This window comes from Lampris incognitus, unplaced genomic scaffold (assembly GCF_029633865.1).
Source record: "Lampris incognitus isolate fLamInc1 unplaced genomic scaffold, fLamInc1.hap2 scaffold_402, whole genome shotgun sequence".
Taxonomy (NCBI): domain Eukaryota; kingdom Metazoa; phylum Chordata; class Actinopteri; order Lampriformes; family Lampridae; genus Lampris; species Lampris incognitus.
Window position 1 is genome coordinate 1 of NW_026611361.1, and position 18329 is coordinate 18329.

Below are 18329 nucleotides of genomic sequence, written 5' to 3' on the forward strand. Positions count from 1 at the left end.
CGGACCACGCCGCGGCGCTGAAGCGGGTCGGCGACACTAGCTTACAGGACTTTCAAACGTGCGAGCGTCCAAATGAGAGAAGTCACGAGTTCGTGGACGGGTGGCACTCACAGGTTCCTGAAGGGCAGCGCGGGGAAGGCGTCGCCCTGATGTCCACGATGTTGTTGTTGCTGAGGTCCAGCGTCTCCAGGCTCAGCAGGGGCCTCAGCCGCTCCGCGCAGATCCTGCCGATCCGGTTGTTGGCTCTGAAAATACAGACACCACAGTCGCGATGAACGACACAAAACAACAATACAGCGCCTCATTTGACTTGCACCGGCCGCCGCCTTCGCGTTTTCCCGGACGCGCAAGCTAGCCGGCGGACCGGGAACAACTGGCGAGCTGGCGGAAACCGGCTGGCGGCGGAAGGTGTACTTCCTGTCACTGTTTACTACCACGTGCACATTCCGCCGTAAACTCCCCCCCCCCCCAGCACCACCACCTCCTCCGAGCGCTCTCTACCCCAGGGCTTGGAAAGCGCACAGGTGGGAGGTTCGGACAAGATGGCCGACGACTCGAATCTCGCCGCTCCTCGCAACAGGCCCGAACAGCCGCTCGCTTTAGCGACGTGTTATTTTGTTTATAAGGTCATTACCGACAAGGTATTTAAAAAAAATAACCTGCAATTACTTGGCTGATGAATACCATTCGCTCAGTGAAAGCATGCCTCGGCAGAGGCCAGCAATTTCCTGGGCTGCACGCCTCCTAAATTGCAGTGCAGCGACAGCTTAGTTATAAACAGTGCCCGTACAGTGCTTCCTTTGTGTACGGGGCTCAGCGGGAGAGGGGGAGGGGGAGAGAGGGGGGGAGGAGGGGGAGGGAGAGAGGGAGAAGGTGGGGGGGAGAGAGGGAGAAGGTGGGGGGAGAGAGGCAGGAATTCCCTCCATCGTACCCAGACGACAGACTTCGTTTTCAGTATTCATCGCCATGCCCCCCCCACCACCCCACCCCACCCTCACCTCACCTCACCCACCACCGCCACCTCCAGCACCCCAACCCACTGCCAGAATACATACATGCCCATTTCTCATCTACATTTTTCTAATTCCTCTTTTTTCCCCCTTGTCTCGGCATGTGGCGCGGCGGTATACTTACACTTACACACAGAGCACGTGTAAATTTGCACCTTTATTTTTGGAAGTATTTGTGGCACCGATTCGTTTAATTTTCTCAGTTTTCCATATTGGACCGATTCAACACCCCCGGTAAAAAAGTCCACTTCTCATTCTGAAAGGAGAAAGGGGATTCAGCCTTCACACGAGAGAAGCTCCTCACCAATGGGACCGTTTCACCAACATCAGGCCCCGCCGCCGCTTTTATTCCGGCCCCGCCGCTCTTCCCTCTCGCCGGCCGGAAGCCCGACGCTCCAGCTAGCTCCACTTCGGCCTCTAACCCGCGTCTCACGTCCATTCATGAACGGGGGAGCGAGACCAGGCGAGAAACGAAGCTCTCTCTCCCCGTCCACGGGACGGCTCGCGGCACCGCTAAAGGAGAACTTTGACTCATTTCAAGTGCACGCCAGCTCCTTTAGGTAAACGATCCTCCTCGGAGACACGGCTCCCCATCTGGCAGACGGGGAGCTACACCCTTTGCAGGCTCTCCGTTCAGACATACACAGAGAGGGGAGGAAACGAGGAGCGCTCAGCTCAACGCCGGCGACGACGAACCAGGCGCGATGGATGGCGGCCCAGAGAGACAGACTGGGTGGCTTAGGAAGGTGGAGATACAACCTGCCACAGCATGTCTCTCTCTCTCTCTCTCTCTCTCTCTCTCTCTCTCTCTCTCTCTCTCTCTCTCTCTCTGTCTCTCTCTCTCTCTCTCTCTCTCTCTTCTGTCTCTCTCTCCCTCTCTCTCTCTCTCTCTCTCTCTCTCTCTCTCTCTCTCTCTCTCTCTCTCTCTCTCTCTCTCTCCCTCTCTCATTCTATACTCTCTCTCTCATTGTATACTCTCTCTCATTCTATACTCTCTCTCCCTCTCTCTCATTCTATACTCTCTCTCCCTCTCTCATTCTATACTCTCTCTCATTCTATACTCTCTCCCTCTCTCTCATTCTATACTCTCTCTCCCTCTCTCATTCTATACTCTCTCCCTCCCTCTCTCATTCTATACTCTCCCCCTCTCTCATTCTATACTCTCTCTCCCTCTCTCATTCTATACTCTCTCCCTCTCTCATTCTATACTCTCTCTCTCATTCTATACTCTCTTTCCCTCTCTCTCTCATTCTATACTCTCTCCCTCTCTCTCTCATTCTATACTCTCTCTCCCTCTCTCATTCTATACTCTGTCCCGCTCTCATTCTATACTCTCTCTCCCTCTCTCATTATATTCTCTCCCCTCTCTCATTCTATACTCTCTCTCCCTCTCTCATTCTATACTCTGTCCCGCTCTCATTCTATACTCTCTCTCCCTCTCTCATTATATTCTCTCCCCCTCTCTCATTCTATACTCTCTCTCCCTCTCTCATTCTATACTCTCTCTCTCCCTCTCTCATTCTATACTCTCTCCCTCTCTCATTCTATACTCCCTCTCCCTCTCCCTCTCTCATTCTATTCTCTCTCCCTCTCTCATTCCATTCTCTCTCCCTCTCTCATTCTATACTCTCTCTCTCCCTCTCTCATTCTATACTCTCCCTCTCTCATTCTATTCCCTCTCTCATTCTATACTCTCTCTCCCTCTCTCATTCTATACTCTCCCTCTTTCTATTCTCTCTCCCTCTCTCATTCTATACTCTCTCTCCCTCTCTCATTCTATTCTCTCTCTCCCTCTCTCATTCTATACTCTCTCCCTCTCTCATTCTATACTCTCTCTCCCTCACTTATTGTATACTCTCTCTCCCCCTCTCTTATTGTATACTCTCTCTGCCCCTCTCTTATTGTATACTCTCTCTCTCCCTCTCTCTCTCATTCTATACTCTCTCTCTTCCTCTCTCATTCTATACTCTCTCCCTCTCTCATTCTATACTCTCTCTCCCTCTCTCATTCTATACTCTCTCTCCCTCTCTCATTCTATACTCTCTCTCTTCCTCTCTCATTCTATTCTCTCTTCCTCTCTCATTCTATTCTCTCTCCCTCTCTCATTCTATTCTCTCTCTCTCCCTCTCTCATTCTATTCTCTCTCTCTCCCTCTCTCATTCTATTCTCTCTCTCTCCCTCTCTCATTCTATTCTTCTCTCTCCCTCTCTCATTCTATTCTCTCTTCCTCTCTTATTCTATAATCTCTCTCTCTCGGTCATCGTATAAAAATGATTCAAACTCGCGGTAAGATCGACTGAGTTTTCAGGTGGTTGTGACGGTGAGAATGGGACAAAGTGCAGCTCTCCTCCTCCTCCTCCTCCGCTACAATAAAACGGGTACAAGCAGGTCTTTTGTTTGCAGATTTGCAAAGGGCTTTCCACGCACCACGGCCTCCGCAGCCGCAAACAAAAGAGGCGCACACCACCTGGATCTCAGCTTTCACGTTCCCCTGACTGGTCGCTGAGAGGAGCGCAGTTTGGCGAGGGAAGGAAGGAGAAAAAAAAAGAAAGAGAGAACCTGTCTTTCCAGTTTCCCTGAAATGAAAAAAAAAAGTGGAGGGGAAGGGGGGCGAAGAGGAAGGGGCTTGTTTGAAATCAGAATCCCTTTTATCGGCCAAAGAAGTCTATACATTTGACTTTCGACTTGGGTTGCTTAGCCAGATTTTTTTTTCTAACTTATTTTTTTCATGTCTTTGTTAATCCCAAAAGGGGGTTGGGTGGGCGGGGCGGGGGGCGTTCTCTAGCATGACACACCCGGGGCAAGTAGGGTTACATTTCGTTCCCCTCACAGAATCAGAACCGAGAATCGTTAAAGAACCGGAAATCGATAAGCGGAATCGGCGAAATCCAATCGATACCCGACCCTACTTTTTAGAGGAGCGGCTAATAAACCCCATAGGCATCCAGCAGTTGAGCTAAGCTAGGCTAACTGCACCGTTCAACCGCACACACAAGACATAAAAAAGGGCTTCCGGGGGTTTGTCTGGTTCAATACGTACTGTATTAAAAACCCCCGAAACAGAAGGATCCCTCCAGTGAGACTCCAGAGGACAAGACAAGGTCCAACAACTACTGAGACAGTGAAACCAACCTGCGGAGGGACAAACAGGAATGTTGGCCGCCGTACAGCCAACACAGCTGTTTAACCTTTCCATGTATGCGAAAGGTATTTGGCTGAAACTCGTCCAGGGTGACTAATGATGAGAGGAAGACAAAAAAAAACAAAACAAAACAAAAAAAAGAAACCAACCTTCACTTCTTCCATCACCGAAACCATAAAACCGGTCCAGAACCAGGAACGTGTGAATCAGCGCCTGAAATGGTTTCTGTGGCTGCCGAACCGGGATTCAGGAGTTAATTCTACCCAGGACTGTATTCTCATTGTTATTGTTGTTGGGTTTCCACCCGTCCCGTCCTCAGTCAGACCCCCCCCCCCCCACCCCACCCCGAAGACGAGACCCCGCTGCTGGCCGACAGATCGGCGCCCTTATCGGCCCATCTCCGGCCCTCTTCAGCCGTCTGGGCAAACTAACAGGTGGCTACATTGTGCGGCTTTGACCGCACACACTTCAAATTTGCTCGGCCAATTCTCGGCGAGATAAGGTCGTTACGGGGCCCATTACCGTAACGGCTTCCCGGCCGGCCTGTCAGTCACCGGCCGGGTTCAGTCAGAGTCAGGCTGAACTCGAACCCAGAGGAGACGGCGCCCAAGGACGGTCTGAAATCAGTCACGTCCGGGTTCTTCTGAGAACACCTCCGGAGACCCGCGACCCGTGACCCATGTTAAGGTCCGAAATACTCCCCCCCCTCCACCCCCACCCCCCAAGATAGTAAAAACCACAACGGAGGAAACAAACGGTAACAAAGGCCAACTTCTCTCCCTCCAACACTCCTTTTTATCGCCTTCGTCTCCTTCTCCCTCTCCGACCCTCCCCCCTCCCCCCTCCCCCACCGTCTCATTTTTTTTCTCTCCCTTTCTCTTACGCACTCGCTGATTCACATTTGTCTTTCGCCTCTAAAATCTGAGCAACAATCTGAAGGAAATGAGGCATCTGTGTCACACACACGCACACACACACACACACGTGCACATAGACACACACACACACAGACACACACAGACACACACACACAGTCAACCACTTTTCTTCAGATTAGCTTTTACAGCCTGTTTTTTCCCCTCCGGTGAAACCAGTTCCAGCGTTTCTCTCCCTCCTTCAGTTTCCCTGCTCTGGGAGGGCAGGAGGAACGGGGGGGGGGGGGGGGGGTACTTGGGGTATCAGATACCACTTATTCAAACAGCCAGTCAGACAGAGCGGCAGCTCTCCTCGACTCCCTTGACCCCGGAGCCGGGAGGAACAACAAACGCCAATGGCCCTGCAGCTGGTAGTAATTGAGTCGTGATCACCTTAATTAATTGAACAATTTCCCAGGAATTTATGGGGGGGGAGGGGGAGGGGGGGGTTGGGGTTTAACCCCTCGGCTGCCGAATCCCCCGACCCCCCACCACCACCACCCCCCTCCCCTCCCTCCCCCCTCTCTTCTCGGATTCTGCAGATTCCAGACCTGATTAGGGATCTAGAGAGTCTGAACCTGGTTTGGTGTCCGTGGAGAAAACCGCCATCGCAGACCGTCCCCCCCCCCGCTCCGGCCCGGCCCGAGCCGCGGCTCTCCGCCGCCCGTCGTTTATTTAGCTGGCTCCCGGCCGCCGCTCCGCCCGGCGATACCGTAACATGGGAATGCTGCGTACCGTCGCCCCGCCGGTTTATTATTCAAACGGCGAGGACGTCATTCCTAGAGGGCATCCTGCTTCACAAAGCTCCCGCGGTAGCCTCGGTGGTCCCCGGGGGCCTCCTCATCCCTCGTAGGGCTTTAAGTCCGCCTGAGGCCATACCACCCATTTTATCTGAATCTGTGATGCTCAACACATATATATATATATATATATATATATATATATATATATATATATATATATATACATATATACATATATATATATATATATATATATATATATATATATACTAAATATGAGCTCATCTTGAGATCACTTGTGTTCTTAGCAAGTCTTGCAGAGGGAGAACACGAAGACGCACCGCGTTCGTGGGATTTGTTCCAGAACAACCGTTAATATTCGTTAACATTTGCATAGTGTGCTTCTATTGACATTTACACGCCATCGTGTCGGCGAGTGGGAAGGCGGCGGCCGAGCGCCGGTAGCAAGGATCCGGTCATCCCGTCCCAACGGCTCCATCGGCCTTTCTATATACACCTTTATGATGATCTGATTCTTCATCGCTCCGCTTGTTTCCCGTCATCGTTAGATGTGCCGTGCCGTAACGTCCCGCGTCTCGCTTCCGACTCGTCACAGCAGCCGTCGCTGCGGCAACAGTGAACGGAAACGAAGTCGCAACGCTTCAGACGTCCTGGAGCAAAGGCGAAGCCCGGCATCGCTTCGGATCTCGGAAAACGAGACGCCTCTTTAGCTCTTATACTTGAGTCGTTTTAACCGCCGGTTGGGGACCAAGGACACCTTGCAGCAAGTCACCTCGACGGGACAGGTGAGGCTGCGGGTGACCCCTTCGTTAAAAACCCCACGGGTGAAGGCAACTCACGTTGGGGCGCTTTGAGCCGTGGATTAATCCTTCACCCTCCGTTGAAGTCACGACGCTCACTGTCTTATCCGCAGTGACTTACAGCCATGTTAGGGATCAGTGCCTTGCACAAGGGCACATGTGGACACCAGACCTGTAGTGCCTTGCACAAGGGCACGTGTGGACATCAGACCTGTACTGCCTTGCACAAGGGCACATGTGGACATCAGACATGTAGTGTCTTGCACAGGGGCACATGTGGACATCAGACCTGTAGTGCCTTGCACAAGGGCACGTGTGGACACCAGACCTGTAGTGTCTTGCACAGGGGCACATGTGGACATCAGACCTGTAGTGTCTTGCACAAGGGCACATGTGGACACCAGACCTGTACTGCCTTGCACAAGGGCACGTGTGGACACCAGACGTGTACTGCCTTGCACAAGGGCACATGTGGACATCAGACCTGTAGTGTCTTGCACAAGGGCACATGTGGACACCAGACCTGTACTGCCTTGCACAAGGGCACATGTGGACATCAGACCTGTACTGCCTTGCACAAGGGCACATGTGGACATCAGACCTGTACTGCCTTGCACAAGGGCACGTGTGGCCATCAGACCTGTGACTTTTCAGCTACGAGGCGTTTCTTTCACCGTGAGGCCAAGCTGGATTTATTTGTTAGCGACCTTCCTCGAGGTCACGTTGTTCCCACAGAGAATATACTCCTTAGGTCAAAAGTAAAAAAAAAAAAAAAAAAAAGGAGGCGAGGGAGAAGGAGGGAAGGTCAGCGCGGGGAGCTCTCCCCGTCCGCCTGCCAGGCCTAACAAATGTGGGTCAAACCAAACCAAACATGAGAATATCAGCTTTTCAAATACACAACACCTAACCATATTAGGGCACGGCCGGACTTGGGACTCGGTGCCGCTGCTGGCGGCCGGGGAGTCGAAAACGGACCCCCCGAGGCCTTGGCGTCGAGGCATGCGAGCGTCAAACGAGCGCCACAACAGGCCTGCCGCCGGCTTCTACCAAAGCAGACCTTCGAAACTTTTGAGTTAAGGCAATTTCCAAGAACAATGTGCTAAATAAAGAAATAAATGGACTATTTCTGCACGAAACCAACTGTCTCCTGTGTTTGGCGCCGTTCTGAGGAGACCCGCTGCTGGAAATGAGGCGCGGGCACCAGGTGTGAGGTGAGCCGATGCTAGCTGATGCTAGCTGATGCTAGCTGACGGTAGCTGATGCTAGCTGGCGACTACGCGCCTTGTTAGCGTCTGTCCTTCCCGGCGTTACAGACGGTCATCTTCAGGCCTGATGGGGAACGCGCCCGACCGAGCCGGGGGACGGACACACTCTTCTGCAATAACGTCACATCCAGTGGCGTTTAAGAAAGACGCCACGGAGGCTCAATAAATATCGCTGCGGGCCCTCACGCTAACACACAACGTAACACACGTCCCACCTGAAATACGACAAAATGTCCTTTGTGGTGTTGAACAAAAGAATAAGCAGACTCCTACTTATCAAACCCCTCCAGGGGGATGCTAGCCACATGTTAGCGTGGTAAACTGTGGTTAGACGGGATGGTGGTGGCGTACGGACCTCGACGCTTTTGGCAGACGGTACCGGTTATTATTTGGCCTTTCTCGACTGCGCGTCAGTACAACCAAGTTAAAAAAAAATAATAATTCCATAACTTCATGGGTACAAATGTCGTTTCCAACAAACAAAACCTGCCGGTTGACACGGCGTTTGTTTTGAACCACGTGGTGTGTCTGGGACTGGCTGCCATGTCTGAGACTGGCCCGTCTGGGAACCAAGTCAGCCAGATGGGTCGAGAGAGGGCGGGGGGGGGGCAGAGAGAGAGAGAGAGAGAGAGTGAGAGAGGGAAGTTGGCGGTGTGAAGTTTCCAGTGAAGCTCATTTTAAAAAGAGAGAAAAAAAAACCTTCACCAGCAGAGAAACAGTTTGGACCACACCATCAACCAACAAGTAGAGGGATTATGTGTTTTAACCAGCTTCTCTGGCAAGACTGTGACGGACAGACAGAGACAGACAGTCAGACAGACAGACAGTCAGACAGACAGTCAGTCAGAAAGACAGTCAGTCAGACAGTCAGATAGTCAGTCAGATAGTCAAAAAGACAGTCAGACAGACAGATAGTCAGACAGATAGTCAGCCAGACAGAGTCAGAAAGACAGAAAGTCAGACAGACAGATATACAAGCCAGATAGTCAGACAGATAGTCAGAAAGACAGACAGTCGGACAGACAGACAAGGGGTCAGGTAGAAAGACAAGACAGTCAGATAGAAAGGCAGACAGCCATAAAGACAGTCAGACAGATAGACAGTCAGACAGACAGTCAAATAGACAGTCAGACAGAGAGATAGACAGACAGATAGACAGTCAGACAGAGAAATAGACAGACAGACAGATAGACAGTCAGACATACAGATAGACAGACACAGACAGTCAGGTAGAAAGGCAGTCAGACAGACAGCCAGAAAGACAGTCAGACAGATAGACAGCCAGACAGCCAGATAGACAGTCAGACAGAGAGATAGACAGACAGATAGACAGATAGACAGACAGATAGACAGTCAGACAGAGAAATAGGTAGACAGATAGACAGTCAGACAGAGAGATAGACAGACAGATAGACAGATAGACAGACAGATAGACAGTCAGACAGAGAAATAGACAGACAGATATACAGATAGACAGACAGATAGACAGTCAGACAGACAGATAGACAGCCAGACAGAGAGATAGACAGTCAGACAGACAGACAGACAGACAGACAGACAGACAGAAAGACAGTCAGACAGATAGACAGACAGATAGACAGCCAGACAGACAGATATACAGTCAGACAGACAGTCAGACAGAGATAGACAGTCAGACAGATACAGATAGACAGTCAGACAGACAGATAGACAGACAGACAGACAGTCAGACAGACAGATAGACAGCCAGACAGAGAGATAGACAGTCAGACAGAGAGATAGACAGACAGATAGACAGTCAGATAGACAGATAAACAGCCAGACAGAGAGATAGACAGTCAGACAGAGAGATAGACAGACAGATAGACAGTCAGACAGAGAGATAGACAGTCAGACAGAGAGATAGACAGTCAGTCAGACAGACAGATAGACAGTCAGACAGAGAAATAGACAGACAGATAGACAGACAGTCAGACAGACAGACTGAGAGACAGTCAGAGAGAGATAATTACTTTTGTGCCTAAAAGCACACCTGAATGGACTGAGGGGGGCAGCTGGAGAGGGAGAGACGAAGAGAGAGAAGGAAAGAGAGGGAGATGAAGAAAAAGAAAGAAAATTGATTCTATGCCTAAAAGCACCTCGAACTGAAATGGAAGGGAGAGGGAGGGAGAGAGAGAGAGAGAGGGAGAGAGAGAGAGAGAGGGAGAGAGAGGGAGGGGGGCCAGCGGCGAGCATTGCAGCAAGATTGATATTATCTTGCCACAACCTGAGAGATAGTGGATGACGGCACCTATTGCTACTATTGTTATTTAATATCATAATCATTGTTGTTGTTGTTGCTGTTATTATTATAATCATTGTTGTATTGTGTTGTTGTTTTACATGCTTTGGCAATATGTACACAAATGTATGTCATGCCAATAAAGCACATATTGAATTGAATTGAATTGAGAGAGAGAGGGAGAGAAAGAGAGAGAGAGAGGGAGAGAGAGAGAGCGAGGGAGAGAAAGAGAGAGAGGGAGAAAAAGAGAGAGAGGGAGAGAGAGAAAATGGGAGAGCGAGAGAGAGAAAGAAAGACAGAAAGAAGAAACAGAAAACAGTTCCCCAGCTCTCCCGTGTAACCGGTCCGGGACCGGCCCGGTCCGGTGGAGGGGTCCCTCCGTGTCATCAGTAAGAATTTGAGGACCCCCCCCCTCCCCCCCGTTTGTGTCACTGGGGCGCCTGCATGTGGAGAGATGCCGAGGCTTTACTTACAGAACGAGCGCCGTGAGGTTGGCGGCGGCGGGTCCCAGGTCAGGTATGGCTGCCAGCTCGTTGTTGTTTAACTTTCTGAAAAGACAGGAGCAGAACGGGCGGTTGGTGAGGCGCGGGAGCCGGGCGGAGGAGGGCGGAGGAGGAGGGCGGAGGAGGAGGAGCGTCTCCCATATCCTGCATACTTACACTTCAGTCAGACGCCGCAGCTTGGAAAACCAGGCGCTGTCGAGCGCCTGCAGCTTGTTATGGCTCAGGTCCCTGCGGAGAGAAAAGAGCAGAAGAAGAGTGAGCCGGGGGGGTGGGGTGGTGGGGGGGGGGGACAGCTCTCGAACCCGCGGCCTCCCATCCGGGCCGAGCCGGGGCGGAGTTCCGCACAAAATTCCCGCGTCTCTGCGTGGTGAGCCGAACGTGGCGGGGACAGGAACGTCAACTTGCATTGAGAGATTAAGGTTGGGATGAGCAACGGGAACGAGTTGTCCCACTTCTGCCGTGTGTCCGAGTCCCGCCGTGTGGCGAACGACCCAAGGTGACCCGTGTGGGCTCATAACCATATTTACAGAGACATTCAGACCTTTACGAGTTACACTCAAGGGATTTGTGACCTTTTTTTGGGGGGGGGGGTCCCCAGTTGGGGGGGGGGGTCCCCAGTTGTACCCGGCCAGTTACCCCACCCTCCCGAGCCGTCCCGCTCGCCGCTCCACCTGCCGCTCCACCCCCTCTGCTGCAGACTACCACACGCCTCCTCCCATACATGCGGAGTCGCCAGCCGCTTCTCTTCACCTGACAGTGAGGAGTTTCGCCGGGGGGGGGGGGGTAGTGTGTGGGAGGATCACGCTACCCCCCCCCCTCCAGTTCCCCCTCCCCCCTGAACAGGAACCCCGACCGACCAGAGGAGGCGCTACTGCAGCGACCAGGACACATACCCACATCCGGCTTCCCACCCGCAGACACGGCCAATGGTGTCTGTAGAGCCGGAGGTAACACGGGGGTTCGAACCGGCGACCTCCCCGTTGGTAGGCAACGGAATAGCCGTTCTGAGGGCAATAAAGTAGGCATGACAACACACAACAGTTAATCACCTGTTCTCCTTTAACGAGCGGCTGTAAGCCTGATGAGTGAGAGCTGGTTTTGAGGGCGTTTCCTCCCAACATGGCGGAGATCCTCCTCACGCCCGACTCTCCACCTCCACAAGCGCGACTTTGTTGGAGGTGGAGAGTCACAACTCCGGCTGGCGCGCACAAGCCCACCCACCACAAACCCAACCGAGCCGTCTGAGTAACGTCTGAAGGCCACGGAGAACTTTCCAAAACGAACGCTTCCGGCGCCCCAGCCAAAGAAATGACATGTGAGAAGCACGGAACCGGGCCAGAACCCGGGCCAGAACCCGGGCCAGAACCCGGGCCAGAACCCGGGAAAAAGCTTCATCTTTTCTTTTCCTTCTTCAACCTTCTTACTTTATCATTCTTCTCCCCAACACAAAGTAAACACCACTGCCAAAGCTGCACACACAGTCCCCACCCCCACCCCCAGACACACAACAACACCACCTTCACACCAACACACACACAGTCCCCACCCCCACCCCCAGACACACAACAACACCACCTTCACACCAACACACACGCAGTCCCCACCCCACTCCCAGACACACAACAACACCACCTTCACACCAACACACACACAGTCCCCACCCCCACCCCCAGACACACAACAACACCACCTTCACACCAACACACACACAGTCCCCACCCCCAGACACACAACAACACCACCTTCACACCAACACACACACAGTCCCCACCCCACCCCCAGACACACAACACCACCTTCACACCAACACACACGCAGTCCCCACCCCACCCCCAGACACACAACACCACCTTCACACCAACACACACGCAGTCCCCACCCCACCCCCAGACACACAACAACACCACCTTCACACCAACACACACGCGGTCCCCACCCCACCCCCAGACACACAACAACACACACAGTCCCCACCCCACCCCCAGACACACAACACACACCACCTTCACACCAACACACACACAGTCCCCACCCCACCCCCAGACACGCAACAACACCACCTTCACACCAACACACACACAGTCCCCACCCCACCCCCAGACACACAACACCACCTTCACACCAACACACACACAGTCCCCACCCCACCCCCAGACACACAACAACACAACCTTCACACCAACACACACGCGGTCCCCACCCCACCCCCAGACACACAACACCACCTTCACACCAACACACACACAGTCCCCACCCCACCCCCAGACACACAACACCACCTTCACACCAACACAGTCCCCACCCCACCCCCAGACACACAACAACACCACCTTCACACCAACACACACGCAGTCCCCACCCCACCCCCAGACACACAACAACACCACCTTCACACCAACACACACGCAGTCCCCACCCCACCCCCAGACACACAACAACACCACCTTCACACCAACACACACGCAGTCCCCACCCCACCCCCAGACACGCAACAACACCACCTTCACACCAACACACACGCAGTCCCCACCCCACCCCCAGACACACAACAACACCACCTTCACACCAACACACACACACAGTTCCCACCCCACCCCCAGACACACAACACCACCACCTTCACACCAACACACACACACAGTCCCCACCCCACCCCCAGACACACAACACCACCTTCACACCAACACACACACAGTCCCCACCCCACCCCCAGACACACAACACCACCACCTTCACACCAACACACACGCGGTCGCCACCCCACCTCCAGACACACAACACACACCACCTTCACACCAACACACACGCAGTCCCCACCCCACCCCCAGACACACAACACCACCTTCACACCAACACACAGTCCCCACCCCACCCCCAGACACACAACAACACCACCTTCACACCAACACACACACAGTCCCCACCCCACCCCCAGACACACAACAACACCACCTTCACACCAACACACACGCAGTCCCCACCCCACCCCCAGACACACAACACCACCTTCACACCAACACACACAGTCCCCACCCCACCCCCAGACACACAACAACACCACCTTCACACCAACACACACACAGTCCCCACCCCACCCCCAGACACACAACACACACCACCTTCACACCAACACACACACAGTCCCCACCCCACCCCCAGACACGCAACAACACCACCTTCACACCAACACACACACAGTCCCCACCCCACCCCCAGACACGCAACAACACCACCTTCACACCAACACACACACAGTCCCCACCCCACCCCAAGACACACAACAACACCACCTTCACACCAACACACGCAGTCCCCACCCCACCCCCAGACACACAACACACACACAGTCCCCACCCCACCCCCAGACACACAACACACACCACCTTCACACCAACACACACACAGTCCCCACCCCACCCCCAGACACACAACAACACACACAGTCCACCCCATCCCCAGACACACAACAACACCACCTTCACACCAACACACACACAGTCCCCACCCCACCCCCAGACACACAACAACACACACAGTCCACCCCACCCCCAGACACACAACAACACACACAGTCCACCCCACCCCCAGACACACAACAACACACACAGTCCACCCCACCCCCAGACACACAACAACACACACAGTCCACCCCACCCCCAGACACACAACAACACACACAGTCCACCCCACCCCCAGACACACAACAATACACACAGTCCCCACCCCACCCCTAGACACACAACACACACAGTCCACCCCACCCCTAGACACACAACAACACACACAGTCCACCCCACCCCCAGACACACAACAACACACACAGTCGACCCCACCCCCAGACACACAACAACATACACAGTCCACCCCACCCCCAGACACACAACAACATACACAGTCCACCCCACCCCCTGACACACAACACACACAGTCGACCCCACCCCCAGACACACAACAACACACACAGTCCACCCCACCCCCTGACACACAACACACACAGTCGACCCCACCCCCAGACACACAACAACATACACAGTCCACCCCACCCCCTGACACACAACACACACAGTCGACCCCACCCCCAGACACACAACAACATACACAGTCCACCCCACCCCCAGACACACAACAACATACACAGTCCACCCCACCCCCTGACACACAACACACACAGTCCACCCCACCCCCAGACACACAACAACACACACACACACACACACACACACACACACACACACACACACACACACACACACACAGACAACACCACCTTCACACCAACACACACACATGTCGACAACACCACCTTCACACCAACACACACACGTCAACAACACCGCCTTCACACCAACACACACGTCGACAACACCGCCTTCACACCAACACACACACGGCGAAAACACCACCTTCACACCAACACACACACATCGATAACACCACCTTCACACAACACACACGTCGACAACACCGCCTTCACACCAACACACACGTCGACAACACCGCCTTCAAACCAACACACACGGCGAAAACACCACCTTCACACCAACACACACATGTTGACAACACCACCTTCACACAAACACACACACACACAGACAACACCGCCTTCACACCAACACACACACACTGACAACACCGCCTTCACACCAACACACACGTCGACAACACCGCCTTCACACCAACACACACACGGCGAAAACACCGCCTTCACACCAACACACACATCGACAACACCGTCTTCACACAAACACACACACGTTGACAACACCGCCTTCACACCAACACACACGTCGACAACACCGCCTTCACACCAACACACACACGTTGACAACACCGCCTTCACACCAACACACACACGGCGAAAACACCACCTTCACACCAACACACACACATCGATAACACCACCTTCACACCAACACACACACGGCGAAAACACCACCTTCACACCAACACACACACATCGATAACACCACCTTCACACCAACACACACACACGGCGAAAACACCGCCTTCACACCAACACACACATCGACAACACCGTCTTCACACAAACACACACACGTCGACAACACCACCTTCACACCAACACACACACGTTGACAACACCGCCTTCACACCAACACACACACGGCGAAAACACCACCTTCACACCAACACACACACATCGATAACACCACCTTCACACCAACACACACACCGCGAAAACACCACCTTCACACCAACACACACACATCGATAACACCACCTTCACACCAACACACACACACACGTCGACAACACCACCTTCACACCAACACACACACACATCGATAACACCACCTTCACACCAACACACACACATCGATAACACCACCTTCACACCAACACACACACACGTCGACAACACCGCCTTCACACCAACACACACACGGCGAAAACACCACCTTCACACCAACACACATACGTCGACAACACCACCTTCACACCAACACACACACATCGATAACACCACCTTCACACCAACACACACACACGTCGACAACACCACCTTCACACCAACACACACACATGTCGACAACACCACCTTCACATCAACACACACATACGTCGACAACACCACCTTCACATCAACACACACACACGTCGACAACACCGCCTTCACACCAACACACACACATTGACAACACCGCCTTCACACCAACACACACGTCGACAACACCGCCTTCACATCAACACACACACACACGTCGACAACACCGCCTTCACACCAACACCCACACACATCGACAACACCGCCTTCACACCAACACACAAACATGTCTACAACACCGCCTTCACCCCAACACACACACACACACACACCCACACACACACACACACACAAACACACATACACACACAAACACACACACACACACACACACACACACACACACACACATACCCACACACACACAGACACACACCCACACAACACGTCACATTAAATGCTTATCTGCGTTCTGGACGTGCACATGCAAAGACGACAGTTTGTCAATCACCCAGCCAAATACCCCCCCCACCCTCCTCCTGTTGGGGGGGGGGTATTTGGCTGGGTTGGCAAAACCAACCGTGCATCATGCAAATATGAACAACAGATGAACAAGAGCGACAAGAGCACACCCGCCATTTTCATCACACTCTAAAATAAACCAAGGGGGGATGTTTGGACCAGAACCGGGTCTGGTGCCCGTTTGGATATGATGACCAAGCAGGAAGAGACTTTTATCATTCATATCACGCCGCCAAAACACTCAGATGAGGTCAGAAAATAGTCCCAAATCCTGTAATGCATCCTTTAGGACCGGGGAAGGACCACATTTAAGTTACTATATCCCCACATTACCAGAACCGGCATGTCCACATTATATCACCACATTACCAGAACCGGCATGTCCACATTATATCACCATATTACCAGAACCAGCATGTCCACATTATATCACCATATTACCAGAACCAGCATGTCCACATTATATCACCATATTACCAGAACCGGCATGTCCACATTATATCACCACATTACCAGAACCGGCATGTCCACATTATATCACCATATTACCAGAACCGGCATGTCCACATTATATCACCACATTACCAGAACCAGCATATCCATATTAGATCACCACATTACCAGAACCGGCATATCCATATTATATCACCATATTACCAGAACCAGCATATCCATATTATATCACCATATTACCAGAACCAGCATGTCCACATTATATCACCATATTACCAGAACCAGCATATCCATATTATATCACCATATTACCAGAACCAGCATATCCATATTATATCACCATATTACCAGAACCAGCATGTCCACATTATATCACCATATTACCAGAACCAGCATATCCATATTATATCACCATATTACCAGAACCGGCATGTCCACATTATATCACCACATTACCAGAACCGGCATATCCATATTATATCACCATATTACCAGAACCAGCGTATCCATAATTATCATATTATATCACCATATTACCAGAACTGGCATGTCCGCATTATATCACCACATTACCAGAACCGGCATATCAATATTATCTCACCATATTACCAGAACCGGCATGTCCCCATTATATCACCATATTACCAGAACCGGCATGTCCCCATTATATCACCATATTACCAGAACCGGCATATCCATATCATCATATTATATCACCATATTACCAGAACCGGCATGTCCCCATTATATCACCATATTACCAGAACCGGCATGTCCCCATTATCTCACCATATTACCAGAACCGGCATGTCCCCATTATATCACCATATTACCAGAACCGGCATGTCCCCATTATATCACCATATTACCAGAACCGGCATATCTATATTATATCACCATATTACCAGAACCGGCATATCCATATGACCATATTATATCACCACATTACCAGAACCGGCATGTCCACATTATATCACCATATTACCAGAACCGGCATGTCCCCATTATATCACCATATTACCAGAACCGGCATGTCCCCGTTATATCACCATATTACCAGAACCGGCATATCCATATTATCATATTATATCACCATATTACCAGAACCGGCATACCCATATTATATCAATGTATGACCCAGTTCTAGAAAGGGGGCTTTACAGGAAAAAGCTGGAATTGGCTTGGCATTG

General features: G+C 52.1%; 1 long non-coding RNA gene across 1 annotated transcript; it reads right to left on the bottom strand.

Moving 5' to 3' along the window:
* Positions 1 to 156: 156 nt before the first annotated feature.
* LOC130133596 (uncharacterized) lies at positions 157 to 10871 on the bottom strand. The gene is made up of 3 exons (XR_008813665.1): positions 10815 to 10871; positions 10629 to 10703; positions 157 to 245 (listed from the first exon to the last, which is right to left on the bottom strand). It is a non-coding gene; the product is annotated as an uncharacterized LOC130133596 (long non-coding RNA).
* Positions 10872 to 18329: the final 7458 nt, after the last annotated feature.